This window comes from Chiloscyllium plagiosum, chromosome 5, assembly GCF_004010195.1.
Source record: "Chiloscyllium plagiosum isolate BGI_BamShark_2017 chromosome 5, ASM401019v2, whole genome shotgun sequence".
In the NCBI taxonomy this organism is placed as follows: Eukaryota; Metazoa; Chordata; class Chondrichthyes; order Orectolobiformes; family Hemiscylliidae; genus Chiloscyllium; species Chiloscyllium plagiosum.
In genome coordinates, this window is record NC_057714.1 from 8,800,160 (window position 1) to 8,813,972 (window position 13,813).

At 41.0% G+C, this 13,813-nt stretch overlaps 1 long non-coding RNA gene across 1 annotated transcript in view; it reads right to left on the minus strand.

Annotated features, from left to right (window-relative positions):
- LOC122550259 overlaps nucleotides 1-13,054 on the minus strand; it is a 35,818-nt gene extending 22,764 nt beyond the window's left edge. The window contains exon 1 of the long non-coding RNA XR_006311772.1: nucleotides 13,019-13,054. This is a non-coding gene — a long non-coding RNA (uncharacterized LOC122550259). The remainder of the gene's footprint in view (nucleotides 1-13,018) is intronic.
- Nucleotides 13,055-13,813: the final 759 nt, after the last annotated feature.

A 13,813-nucleotide genomic window follows, 5' to 3' on the forward strand; every position in this document is an offset into this window, starting at 1 on the left:
CTACCTGCCTATCTCCTTTTCCACCTATCCACTCCACCCTCTCCTCCCTGACCTATCACCTTCATCCCCTCCCCCACTCACCCATTGTACTCTATGCTACTTTCTCCCCATCCCCACCCTCCTCTAGCTTATCTCTCCACGCTTCAGGCTCACTGCCTTTATTCCTGATGAAGGGCTTTTGCCTGAAACGTTGATTTTGAAGCTCCTTGGATGCTGCCTGAACTGCTGTGCTCTTCCAGCACCACTAATCCAGAATCTGGTTTCCGGCATCTGCAGGTCATTGTTTTTACCTCGTTGTTGGAAGTCAGTCAACTTAAGTGCTCAACATCAATGCAGGAGTACCTCAGGGTAGTGTGCTCTTCCCTAGCAACTTCAAATGTTTCATCAATGACCTTCCCTCCAATATAAGGGCATAAGTGGGAATGTTCATGGACAGATTATACAATTTTCAGTACCATTCACAATTACTGAAACAGTCTATGTTGAAATGCAACACGACTTTTGACAATATCCACATTTGAACTGATAAGTGTCAAGTAACATTCCCTCCTTGAAATTCAATTGCCTTGTCATCATTGAATCCTTCAGTATCAACATTCTGGGAGGAGGGATGTTACCTTTGAGCAGACATTGAACTGGACTATTAACATAAATACTATGGTGACAGAAGCAACTCAGAGGCTAGGAATCCTGCAGAAAGTAATTCACCTCCTGACTCTCCAATACCTGTCCATCATGTACAAGGCACAAGTCAGGAATGCAATGGAATAGTCCTGACTTGCCTGGATGGCTGTGGCTCGAACAACACTAAAGAAGGTTGACACCATCCAGGACAGAGAAGCACACTTGACTGACACCAATTCATAAGCATCCACTGCCTCTACCATTGACATTCAGTAACAGCAGTATGTACCAACTACAAGATGATTTGCAGAAATTCACCTGAGACATCCTGAGACAGCAACTTCCAAACCCACAAGCATTTCCGTCTAGAAGGACAAGGACAGCAGGTCTATTTAAAAAACCACCTAAAAATGTCCTTCTAAACCAGTCATCTGCCTGATTTGGAAATATATGGCAGTTCCTTCAGTGCCATTGAATCAAAGTCCTGGAACTCTCTCCCTAACAGTATTGTGAACGTATCTATACCAAATGAACTGCAGCTAGGATGGGCATTAAATGCTGGTCCATTCAGTGAAAGCCACACCATCTGAATAAATGAAAAAACTAACAAGATACTGTATATCTTTCAAACATGCTTTGAAGTATCTACCCCTAGCTTCAAGTTAAGTATTGAGATCTACAGCAAAGACATTAACCTGTGCAATATAGTTATGACTAAACAGCACATTCCTTAGGACCTCAGTTCAATGACATGATATACAGTGCTTGCGTATGTATGTCAGTGATTTTGTTTAGTAGCATGGGTAAAAATATGTAAATGCTTATGTCAGAGGTGGGGTTAATTTTGCTGATACTCAAGATTCTTTAATCAGTCTTGCCTCATCATTGTTTAAGTTAGAGATAATTTCTCATAAATGTTTACAGATTTACAGCCCAAACATTTATAGGTTTTTTTTTGTAGCTTGGAAAGATTTTGTTTCTGTAGGCAGCAACACATAAACAGAACAGGGCCAATTTTAACTTTGGCCAATGATATAAGTTAGTGCTGTGGAATTGGTTGCCCATTATGTCCCATGACCAATATTCAATTCCTTTGAAGGCAATTGAGTGGAGTATTATTTGTTGGGCATAATGGACAGTTTATTCAATTTTTATCCATTTTGAACTGTCAGCAGTAGTTTGAATTACCCTCTAATGTGTGGTAAACCGAAGAGTATTATTTTCTGAAATTCCTGCTAGTGCAGTTCGCTCTTGCCCATATTTGATCAAATGTTGTTGCCATTGAGGTCCCAGGGAAGCCAGACACAGTTCATTGCAGGTCCATTTATATTGCATTTATCTCCCATTTGCTGTTTCATTCACATAATCAATCTGTTGATCCTGATCCAGAAAATGCAATATTAAGTCTGACCTAGAACCACTGATACATTTTCTATCCATTTTTGCCTTGATTTTTTTTAAAAATCAGGAAATTAAAAAAATTAGAATTATAATCTGAAGAAGGTGAGATGCAGATGATATCAATTAAACAGACTCTGACAAGCTGGCATTTTGCGAGGTAGACTGCTGGGACAAGCACCATTGCAATTTGCTCACAAACAACAGAACACTATTGGGGAGAAGCAGTAGGTTATTAAAAGAGACAGCAGTCATAACAGGGACAGAAAAAAAAACAGGTCTGAAACAATCTAGACCCAAACAACAGCTTTACAATATAACTCGATTTCCAAGACCACTAACTCTTACACAATGTCTCCACTTCTTGCCTCTTGCTTTGTTCACTTCAAAATTTCCTTCTTTGTTTTCCCTCATGCATGTGGTCCGACCGGTTGGAGAGGGATAATCAGTGCTCCTCTTTGCAACCCCGCTCCTGGTCAGTCACAACACATTTATTTCTTGGTACATAGCTGTCAAACTTAAACTTAGTTAACTGGATCAAAAATGAAGGGAAGCCAGTTCAGAGATTTTCTGGAGTGAAAGAGAGTGATGTTTTTAACCTATCAAAATCAAAGAGAAACACATCAAACACACACACACACACAAACACAGGAAATAAAGTTATAAAAATGAAAAGAGGGAAGGTGCCTGTCAGGTGATCACAGCAGCAATTTTAGATTAGTGGTACTCTTTTACAACCATTTTAGTCTGTGAAAGGCTTAAGTACTAAAGTCAAGTGATGGAATACTGATAACCCACTTACATTGTGATCATAATACCTCCCCACCATGAGTCCATTTTCACTATAGTTGTAACAACAGAAATAGAGAAAATTGTCATTGGTATTTATTAAAAGGAATTGCAGCCTTTTCCATAGATATGCATATTTTTATTGCTCATTACTGCAGTTACATGGAGTTGCTAATTTTATGCTGCCTGCCATAGGAGTAAACTTTAAATGGCAATTAAATCCTGATTAAATGGGGTCATTTTTGTTATTTATTGTGTTTATATTATACTAAAAAGTTTGAAAAGGTTTACCACAATAATGATTTAATTTTCGCCAATAATTGCACAATATTCAGCACTATTTGTGACTCCTCATATATTGAAGCAGTCCATAACCAACTGCATCAAGATTTGGACAATATTCAGGTTTGGGCTGACAAGTGGCACACAATATTTATGCCATTCAAATGCCATGTCATGACCATTTCCAACATGAGAAAATTTAACCAAAGCCCCTTGACATTTAAGGGTATCACCATCACTGCACCTCCCAAAATCAACATCGTGGGAGTTATCATTGACTAGAAACTGACCAGAACTAACCATATGAATATTGTGACTTAAACAGCAGGTCATAAGCTGGAATATTGCAGCAAGTAACTCACCTCCTGACCCCAATCTCCAAGACACAAGACAAGAGTGTGATGGAATACTCCCAGTTGCCTGGATGGGTGCAGCTCTAACAATGCTCAAATATTTGAGACCATCTAGGACAAAGCAGCCCTCTTAATTGGCGCCACCCCACAAATATTCAGTCCCTCAACCTCTGATGCTAAGTGGAATTATCTACTAGATGCACTGTAGGAATTCACCAAGGCTCCTCAGATAGTACCTTCCAATTCCATCACCACTTCCATCTCGAAGGGCAAGGGCAGCAGATACATGGCAACACCATCACCTGGAAGTTCATGTCCAAGCCACTCACCATCTTGACTTGGAAATATATTGCCATTCCTTCGCTGTCACTGAGTCAAAATCTTGGCATTCCCTCCATAAGGGCATTGTGGGTCTACCTTGGTATCCAGTGTTTCAAGAAGGCAGCTCATCAGCACCTTCTCAAGGGCAATTAAAGATGGGCAATAAATGTTGGTGCAGCAGTAGTGGACACATTCTGTGAGTGAGATTTTTTAAAATGTTGCTAGTCCAGCCTACCCTGCAGCATTGAGCTGCAGAGACATCTTGTAAACAGATCGGAAATCCACCATGCGGGTCTTTCAAGGCTGGTACATGTCAGATGCCAATGTCTGTAGACGTGGGCCGAGTAGACGTGGGATGGGTATGGCCAGTGCTAATGGAGCATACCCTGGGATGACAGTGCCTCCAACAGGAAGGTTTGAGCAAATACCAAACTCAACCCATAGGCACCCACTCCAGGTTTCCATGTCGGGTTTTCCCAATTTCCTGCTTTGTTGGGTAAGTCTGGTAAGATCACAACCAGAATATTAATGAAGCACATTGGGCCATCACAGGGAACCTTACCAAACATTAATTACTGTCAACTGGTAATTTGCCCCAGTCTAGCCCCGATCTTCCTACATTGTTTCTGAGAAAGATGGGACAAGATCATTTCTGGGCTGAGAATTACCTCACTGATTTCTCAGCCAATTCTGCCACACAGCTCACGTGCTCCCCCAAGCCATACAAGATTCCAGCATTCCTGTTTTTTCAATTAGTACCATGACATTTACCAGAACCACTGTTGGATGGTGTAGGACACCCCTGACAACATGGCATTCCCACAGGCCTGCACCAAGGTGCCAGCACGGATGATAAACACGTTACTCACAATTTTCTAATCACGGATGTCACTCAGTGAGACCTCACTTATGAGGATAGACTGAAGAAGTACGGGGCTTTCAAAATAATGAGTCGGCTGGACAGAGTAGATAGGGAAAAATTGCTCCCACTCATAAAAGGAAGAAGGATGAGAGGGTATGGATTACAAGTGGTGTTAAAAGGAAGCAAGGGTGATGTGAGAAAAGGAACGGCCAGGAGCTAGGGAATGGGATGCACTGCCTGGAAATGTGGTGGAAGAAGGTTCAATTGAGGCATTCAAGGTGGAGTTGGATCAAAATAGTGTGCAAAGAAATGGGGAAAAGGCAGGAGATTTGTACAAGAGGATAGAATCAGCTCAGGAATAATGGGCTGAATGGTCTCCTTCTGCATCAGAAGGACTCTGTGATTTTGTGAATTAAGTTCCACCTATGAAAGTTATTTTTATAAAGAACTTCAACTATTAATAATGCATGTCTTGGACAACCCTTATCCCTCAATCTGTATCACAAACACTGATTATTTGGCTTTTATCTCATTGCACTCTGTGAGACCGTGCTATGTGCACACTAGCTGGTGCATTTTCTCCATTACAGCAGTGGCTACACTTTAAAAGTCCTTCACTTACTGAAAAATGCTTTGGGGCAACCTGAAGTCATGAAGGACATGTTAGAAATTCTGGTTCTTCTGCTTTCTATCGGGATGATGCATGCAGAACCTCTTTCTGGGTCCATTGATCCTTGCATTCAGATTCCTGACATTCAGCTTCTTGGGAATAAAACTCTTTACTGGGTGAGAATTCATAAACTTTGTCCTCCAGAGGCTAATCTATATTGATTCAATTGTATGCTTTCTCTTTGCTGCTCTAGAAATAGTTCTTGTCAGTTGATGAATACTGCTATTCACCAGTCGGGGGTGGGGGAATTTAAGCTCATCGAGAATTGTTTTAAAAAAAGACTCAGTGTGAAAAAAATGATGCTAGCATTGAGGAATTTCCCATTTCCCATGCAATGTCAGCATCAAGCACTCCTAAAAGAGGTGGATGCTGAATAAATCTCTCTGCGCTGCCCCAACAATGCACCATAAAACACCAGTACGACATTTCCATTTCCCACACCAGGGTGTAATTTGTCAGTTTGGTGCCATTCAGCACCAATTATGGAGGCACTTAAGAGGAACTGAGTTGTGGCCAGCTCCAACTTACTGCCTTCAAATGGCTTACAGGCAACAAGAAAAAGGAGTCTTTCATCCCATCTTTCTGAGTGACAACTAATTCTGGGTCTCGGATACAAAAGGTCACTGTGCTGCACAGTACGTGATCCAATGCTCAGATCATCCAATTTATAATAATAAACCAGGCTCTAAAATATTATGCTTAATTAAATGTTTACTTAATGTTAATGAGAACTAATATGACTGTGAAGGGCACTTTAACAATCCTCATTAGATTGTGCGAGCTGTTCCTGTAACCTCTTTGTAGCTGTCTGATTAAATATCTTGTTATGTGGGAATACAGAGTTCAATTCCCAGTGTTACCTCTGCCCATAAAACTATTTGTTTGAGTGGCGAGTCATAGAGCTGGTGTAAAGTTTTAGTTCAGTGATTCTGTATAAATATTGCAATTAAATATACATTCTGATTTACTGGCAGTGTGAGAGCTAAAATAAAACCAATGCCCCGACTGCAATTCTGTCTCACAAATTACGGAAATACCTGGTGATGTTTCAGAAATTGCAAAATTATGATACATCATTCCACGCTTTGGACTTATATTCTATTTGAATATTACAAAGCTCAAATAGAATGGAGATCTTATGCAATAGTTTTGACAGCTTATACAGGATATGTTCACGTGTTGTTGATCTACTACTTTTCCCTTACAGTATATCTGCAGATGGATGGTTAAGACAGTGCCTGCAATTGCTTATGGGCCACTTTTCCGTGAGCATTTGATGAATGTGTATCTGTTCTTTGAAAGAAATTAAAGGGAGCGTGGCAATATTGGATCTTGATTGACGCCATTTTTCTGAGGCTTGACAGGAAAAAACAACTTCCAGAAACTAGGGAACCAACAGAAGCATGTTCCAGCCTAGTGATCACAAAGCATGCCATTATGCTACAGGCCTTGTCAACAAATTCAAGTGGTTTCCATTTGCTTTGCTGTGTGACAGGGAGAGGATAGTACCAACAGTCATGCTAAGAACTGTAGGATGGAAAGGAAGTCTGGAAGACCATCTCTACCACAATATTAAACAAGCCTCTTCCTGTCTGATACCATTCGGTATTTTTTGCAACATAACTTGCGTAAAATCAGCAATTGAGTTGAAATATTAAACACAAATTTAGCTTCTGTAATCTTTTGTGTTAGTTTAAAAGGAATTGGCCTAAATCTTCCAATCTCCAGATGATCAAAACTGGAATTCTGAACAGAGATGCCCATCTAGACATCACAGAAATCCCAATGCAATGACTGTGTGGGAATTTGCCAAGGTTGCTTGCTTTCCCTCTTCCCTTGGACCCTCTAACATTGAGTTAGAGTCGGAGACTTTGAATGGTACTGATGTACTTATCTAGGTAATTGCCCAAGAATTGTTAAAACCATATTTATCTCCTGGCTAACTAAACAACTCACTGCCCTGACTTCTCTTCAATCGCAAAGACCAAACTCCTGGCCCCACAATTTCTCCCATCCCTCCGACTCCCCTTTGATCCTTTGAAATGCTTCTGACACCTGGACAATCTCTAATGTCCAGTTACCCTTGAATATCCAACTCCTATTAACCCCTTGACTCCCTTTGGACCCTTTTCTTCAGAGATTTTGTAACAAACACAGTCTCCAAATAGTCTACGTCTGAAGGGTTTCAGGGCCAGTTTGATTATAGCTAACAGATACTGCCTTAGGAAAAGGGCTTTCAAGTTTTAAAAACAACACTTGTACAATGAAAGGGGAATGGCCAGTTCTCCCAGCTCAGCTTTTCTCTAGTTTGATTTGGTTTTACCAGTCTGGCTATTCACTGGAAGCAGTCAGGCAGTTTTTGAAACTGCTGGACCCAAAGAAGCAGGTCCATGCTGATCCTCTCTCTCTGACATCTCTCCTGTAAGACGTGTTTAATTTTTCCTTTTCTGCCAAGGGCTGTTTATGAGGATTGTTGCATGTATTGGGATCAGTACCATTAAGTTGGTATAATCTGTTGGGTTAAGATATTTTGTATTCTGTTCTGTTTTGTTTGTGTTTCATTCAGTAATCTTGTAAATAAATTCTGTTTTGTTTACGGTGGCTCAGTGGTGAGCACTGCTCCCTCACAGCACCAGGGATCTGGGTTTGATTCCAGCCTCAGGTGACTGTGCGGAGTTTGCACATTCTCCTTGTGTCTGCCTGGGTTTCCTCCGGGTGCTCCGGTTTCCTCCCACAATCCAAAGATATGCAGTCTAGGTGAATTGGCCATGCTAAATTGCCCATAGTGTCCAGGGATGTGTGGCTAGGTGCATTAGTTAGGGGTAAATGTGGAGTGATAAGGTAGGGGAATGGGTCTGGGTAAGATACTCTTCAGAGGGTTGGTGTGGACTTGTTGAGCCTAATGGCCTGTTTCCACACTCTAGGGATTCTACGATTCCAAGTGGTTTGACCAGCTACATCCCTCCTGGAATATCCATGTTACACCTGCTAAAAACAACTAGCAAAGTTAGGGTCTAGGCTATTTTCTTGAAATGTTTTTAGGAGGTCTGGCCTGGTCCATAAGACTAGATCCCACCACATGACTCCTATTCAGCCTTCTGACAGCCCCTCAATCCTCTGACTCGCCTCCAATTCACCACAATCCCACCCTCCCAAACTGGTATCTAGCACCCTTTCCATATGCCACTTATCACCATAATCGCTGCCACTCAATCCAGCTGCTACCTTATCCATTTACCTCACATCCTCTTTCTCTTAAACACATTCCTCACCTACAATTATTTGCGAACATATTCAAAATTTGTCTAATCACCCCAAAACTTTTCAGTGTTAGTGAATGAACTTACCAGAATATTGCAGCTAGCCCTGTAAAAAAGAGACATGATATCTTTCACCAGTCTAGCAATAAGAAAAGGATGCCAATTTTGTCTTTATGATGAGGCTGGCATCAAACATTCAGGCCAGAAAGGTGGAGTTCTGGTGCCACAAAAGAATATAGGAGCAGGAGAGCAATACAATGGCAATTGCTACTGGCAGAAGATTTGGATCATTGTGTTACAAGTGTCCTCCATCCACAAAATTGTCCATACCTCCAGATGAATTAATCCCATTGTGAGTTTCTTATAACTACATTGATTTACTGGTCTTCGCAGAGATTCCAAAAGTTAAGCCAATTCTTTTAGTCACAAGGACACTACTATCATTTTGAAAACATCTGAATTATTTTATTTTAAATTTACTCTGAAACTGACTTTTACTAATATAACAAAAAAATGACTCTGCATGTTATCTAAAAGTCATTTTTTGCCATTGAGAATTGGGTTATTCACAAATAGAGGATTAATACAGTGATCGAAAATGTTAATTATTTGTGATAGATCTATTTTTGGTTCTATTAATCAAATGATCAGTCTTAAACATATCAAGAAATATCTTTAAAACAATGACAAATTCTGAAAATGCTGGAGAAACTCGGCAGGTAGGGTAACATCTGTGGCAAGAGAAATAGAATTAAAGAAAATAAAATCATATCAGAAACAAAACATTAACGTAAATTTCAGTGCTACTGGTGACAATCATAGTAACAGCCATAACATTCTTCCATCTACACTTCATGAATAACTAAGGGACTGATCTGTATATCTTTTGTTAAGCTTTATGTATTTTCAGATTCAATTCTAATCTGTGTGCATATGAGTTGCGTTATTATTTTTTCTTGCATTTAGTAACTAATAGATGCACTCTTCTGTCAACTCAGGAAAGCCTGGGTAAATTGGTTTATTTTAAAACACAATTTAATTTGCTCTGGAATTCACAAAGAAGGGATTTTTAAAAAAAATTATAGTTATTTGACCAACTGAGCAAGCAAGTGAACAAGCCTCTTGACCCGAGACTTAAGGATTCAGAGTATCCCATCTAGAATTGTCACAAATTGGGGAAGTTCATCTGTGGACAAGTTGTATCAAGTCAGTTATGATTACTGACAGAGAGAGAGGCACGAGCAGCCATACAATCAATGAGAAGGCAAGCTCAGCCCTCTAAAGGCCAAATTTCATTCATAAGCTGGTAAAGGCCATTGGGGGAGGAATGTAGGACAAGAAAAGAAAGAAAAGATAGTTACACTTAGAAAATACCTTGGCAAAATCCACTTGCAACTAAAGCAATGCTCAACATGCAAAAAGGAGCACGGAGCAAATTTCACAAATTGCCTGAGAAAACACGTCCATCCAACAACCAATCAGAGAGAAGTTGTTCCCCATAATTAGAACAGATATGGTGAGGAGCTGTTCCTCCAATCAAAGGCTGTTTCTCACCATCACCAAGGTAGTATGCCTGTAATAGATGTCCTCATTATATCGTCACCATATCATAACACGTAACCTTAAGCTATAAAGACACCATATTCCATCTTGCACCAGGATCACTTGAAGCATAATATTCAACTGGAATCTTGCTGCTCTTTGTAACCTTAATAGGTATTTTATATGCTTGTGAATGTAATGTGTGTCTATAACAGTTAGCTGTGATAAGTACCTGCTGGATTCTTTAATGCTACAATACATATCTCCATTCCTCATGGTATCAGAGATAATATAACCATTGCTGCAATAAGTGAAACAATCTGCTGAAAACTAACTCACACCAGGCTTCAAAGGGGAAGGGGGACAGGTAGAGGCTACTGGGATGGGATTGGGGTGGGATATACAGGAAGGTTATAAGGAGGTGGGAGAAAGATAGAAGCTCTAAGGATGGGGAAGAGAAAGATAGGCTGCAAGGTATGCGGAAGAGAGAGAGGAGGCTACAAAGATGATAAAACATTTTCAAACATTTTAACAAAGGAACGCTCAACTAACTAGGAGCTAGGGAAACTTGAACTCACTGAGATAATAAGTAATGTATGTGCCATCTCTAGCTTTAAGGCTTCATATATTCAGGAGGTATATTGGGGAAAATGTAGAAGATGCCATTATAAAGAATGCGCTAGCAATTATTAAATTTAAATCTGAGATTGAGATCTGAAATGCAGTAAAAGGGTAGTAACTGTGTGTTTAAAGTATTCCAACTTTGTACATATGTGATACAAACACAGTAGCTATCAGGTCACCTGTGTATGCAAGGTGTGTTTAAGGATTTATTTTGTGTGTGTTTGTGAATTGTTTTGGAGAAAAAAAACGCTTTTGTTGCTAACTTATGCCTGTTGCCTTGTGCCAATTTACATACTGTGGTATTTAGGACATTAATGCTTTCCTTTTGTGTTTTGTGGTTTTATGTCTAGTGAGATTGATCCTTATTAAGGGTGTTGATGAATTCTTGCAATTCTGCTTCTATTTAAGTCCAAAAGCTGTACACATTAGCACAAATGCAGAAGGTAATGTTACTATATGACTGTGTCATCCAAAAAAGGAGTTTATATAAAGGTAAAAGTAGCCTTTGAAAACTAACTCAAAAAATAAAACTGTAGACCATGAGAGGTACCCTTGAAAAAACATACATTTGTGTATGTATCCTGAAAGCTCCAGGAGATAAAGTTAGAGATCCTTAAGGGAAAAAAAAAGGGTAACATCATGAAAAATGGGATAGAGACTTGAAAAGGAAGGTAAGGCAGTGTAGAAGAGAGTTCTCACCTTGCACAATGAATTTTGTTGCCATTGTCAACCAGTCAATTGGTGACAATTAGCAGACGTTATTGGGTTCTCTAGACTTCTGGTGCTATACAAAAACAGAAAATATCTGTTGGGATTACCTCTGATGACATAAAATAAATCTTTTCTTCATTGGCTGAGAGTAAACAATAGTCAGCCAGCCAGAGTGATCAACATTGTACTATCATTCGTCAATATTGTGTTGAAGGATGGCCAGACTAATAGACCAGCAAGTTAGCTGAGAAAATGTACATTGAGAATTTTGAACATTTTACAGTCATGGATGATACTTTTAAAAATGTTTCAATCATGGCAACTGGGTCTGTACCAACATTAATTCCAATACCTAGTTGCACTTGAGAAGGTAGTGGTGAGCTGTCTTCTTGAACTGCTGCAATCCGTGTGCTACAATGCCCTTAGGGATGGAGTCCCAGGATTTTGACCCAGTGCCACTGAAGGAACATCGATTTACTTTCAAGTTAGGATGGTGAGTAGCTTGGAGGGGAACTTGCAGGTGGTGTTCCCACATATCTGCTGCCCTTGACCTTCTAGGTGACAGTATTTGTGGGTTTGGAAGGTACTGTGTAAGAGCCTTGGTGAATTTTTACAATGCATGTTATACATGGTACACAATGCTGCTATTGTGGAGAGTGGACGTTGTGGAGAGATAGATGTTTGTGGATGAGGTGCCAATCAAGTGGGCTGCTTTGTCCTGGATGGTGTCAAGCTTCTTGAGTGTTGATGGAGATGTACCCATCCAAGCCAATGGGGAATATTCCATCACATTTCTGAATTATGTCTTGGAGGTGGTAGACAGGCTTCGAGGAGTAAGGAAGTGAGTTACTCTCTGCCACGTTCTTAGCCTCTGACTTACAACAGCATGACAAAAAAAAACAAATTACTGTACTCAACCTCCCCTCAGGATGATATATTAGGAAGGGCACATCAGACTGATACAGATATAGGAGAAAGTGAGGACTGCAGATGCTGGAGATCAGAGCTGAAAATGTGTTGCTGGAAAAGCGCAGCAGGTCAGGCAGCATCCAAGGAGCAGGAGAATCGACGTTTCGGGCATGAGCCCTTCTTCAGGAATACAGATACAGATACAAACATAGACAAAGGTCAGTCCATGGTGTGGACAATCTCAAGAGAGATTGAAAATTCCCATAAATAATAGTGAAATCTGCAATGCATTAGACTATCAGCTCTGGAGATGAGTAAGTGTATTATCATTTTACACATGACTGGGTAATGGGTTAAGCCTGGGGCAAGCTTAAGTGGTAATATTGTATATGATAACGGTTCAGAAGAGGTTAATGTTCATGTTACATTAACTCCAAATCACTAACAGTTTGTGGGTAGAGACAAGGATTTCTACTCTAGATTTCAAAGGGAGCAGAGATACCTCTAGCAGCTTGCTGAGGCCCTTGCATCACTTCCACTTGCACTGCCGTAGAACACCTCTTCTGCTCACTTAGTTGCCACTGATTGTCCCAGTTATGCCCATGCTGATGTTACTCACTGTTGCCCCACCAACCAAGTTGCCTTCGCAGCTACCGCCGGAGACACCACTTACCCAATCGCCACCCGGAACATAATTTCCATCCCCGCGAGTGCCACTGAATGCAGCCCCCCTGACCTTCACTGTTTACATCACTTCCTCTAGTGATGTCACCCATGATCACATGACTACCCCCATTCCAGAGACAGTCTCCACCCCTACTCCCAATTCCAGCTCTACACCAGGGCCTAGCCTTCAACCCTGTTTGTTTTTTACCATTCTCCCAGAACCCACTCTCCCCACCCAATCGTTGAGGGTGAATGATCAATCCTCAGTAAAGGTCTCACCTTCATCCCACTACACGCCTGGGTCAATGAATTCCATGCGAGTTGCAATATCAAACCTTTCTTCCGCTGCCTCCGTGCTTACTTTTTCAGTTGTGACTCCCACTCACCCTCTGAGGACCCCTTCTCCTACCTTCCAACACACTCCATTCACTTGGACACCCCATCCTGATCTGTTACCCAAACCTGAACTCTTTATCTCCAACTGCCACCGTGACACTAACTGTCTCAACCTGACCACCCCTCTCACCCACTCCAACCTCTCACCCTCACAAAACGCAGCCCTCCATTCCCTCCACTCCAACCCCAACTTCACTATTAAACCGTGGGCAAGGGGGCACAGTGGTAGTTTGGTGCACCGACCTCTACACAGCTGAAGCCAGGTAACAACTCACAGACACCTCCTTCTACTGCCCTCTCCACCTGCCACCAAACCATCATCTCCCAGATCATCCACAGCCTCACCACCTCAGGGGATCTCCCATCGATCGCCTCTAACCTCACAGTCCCGGAAACCTGCACTGCC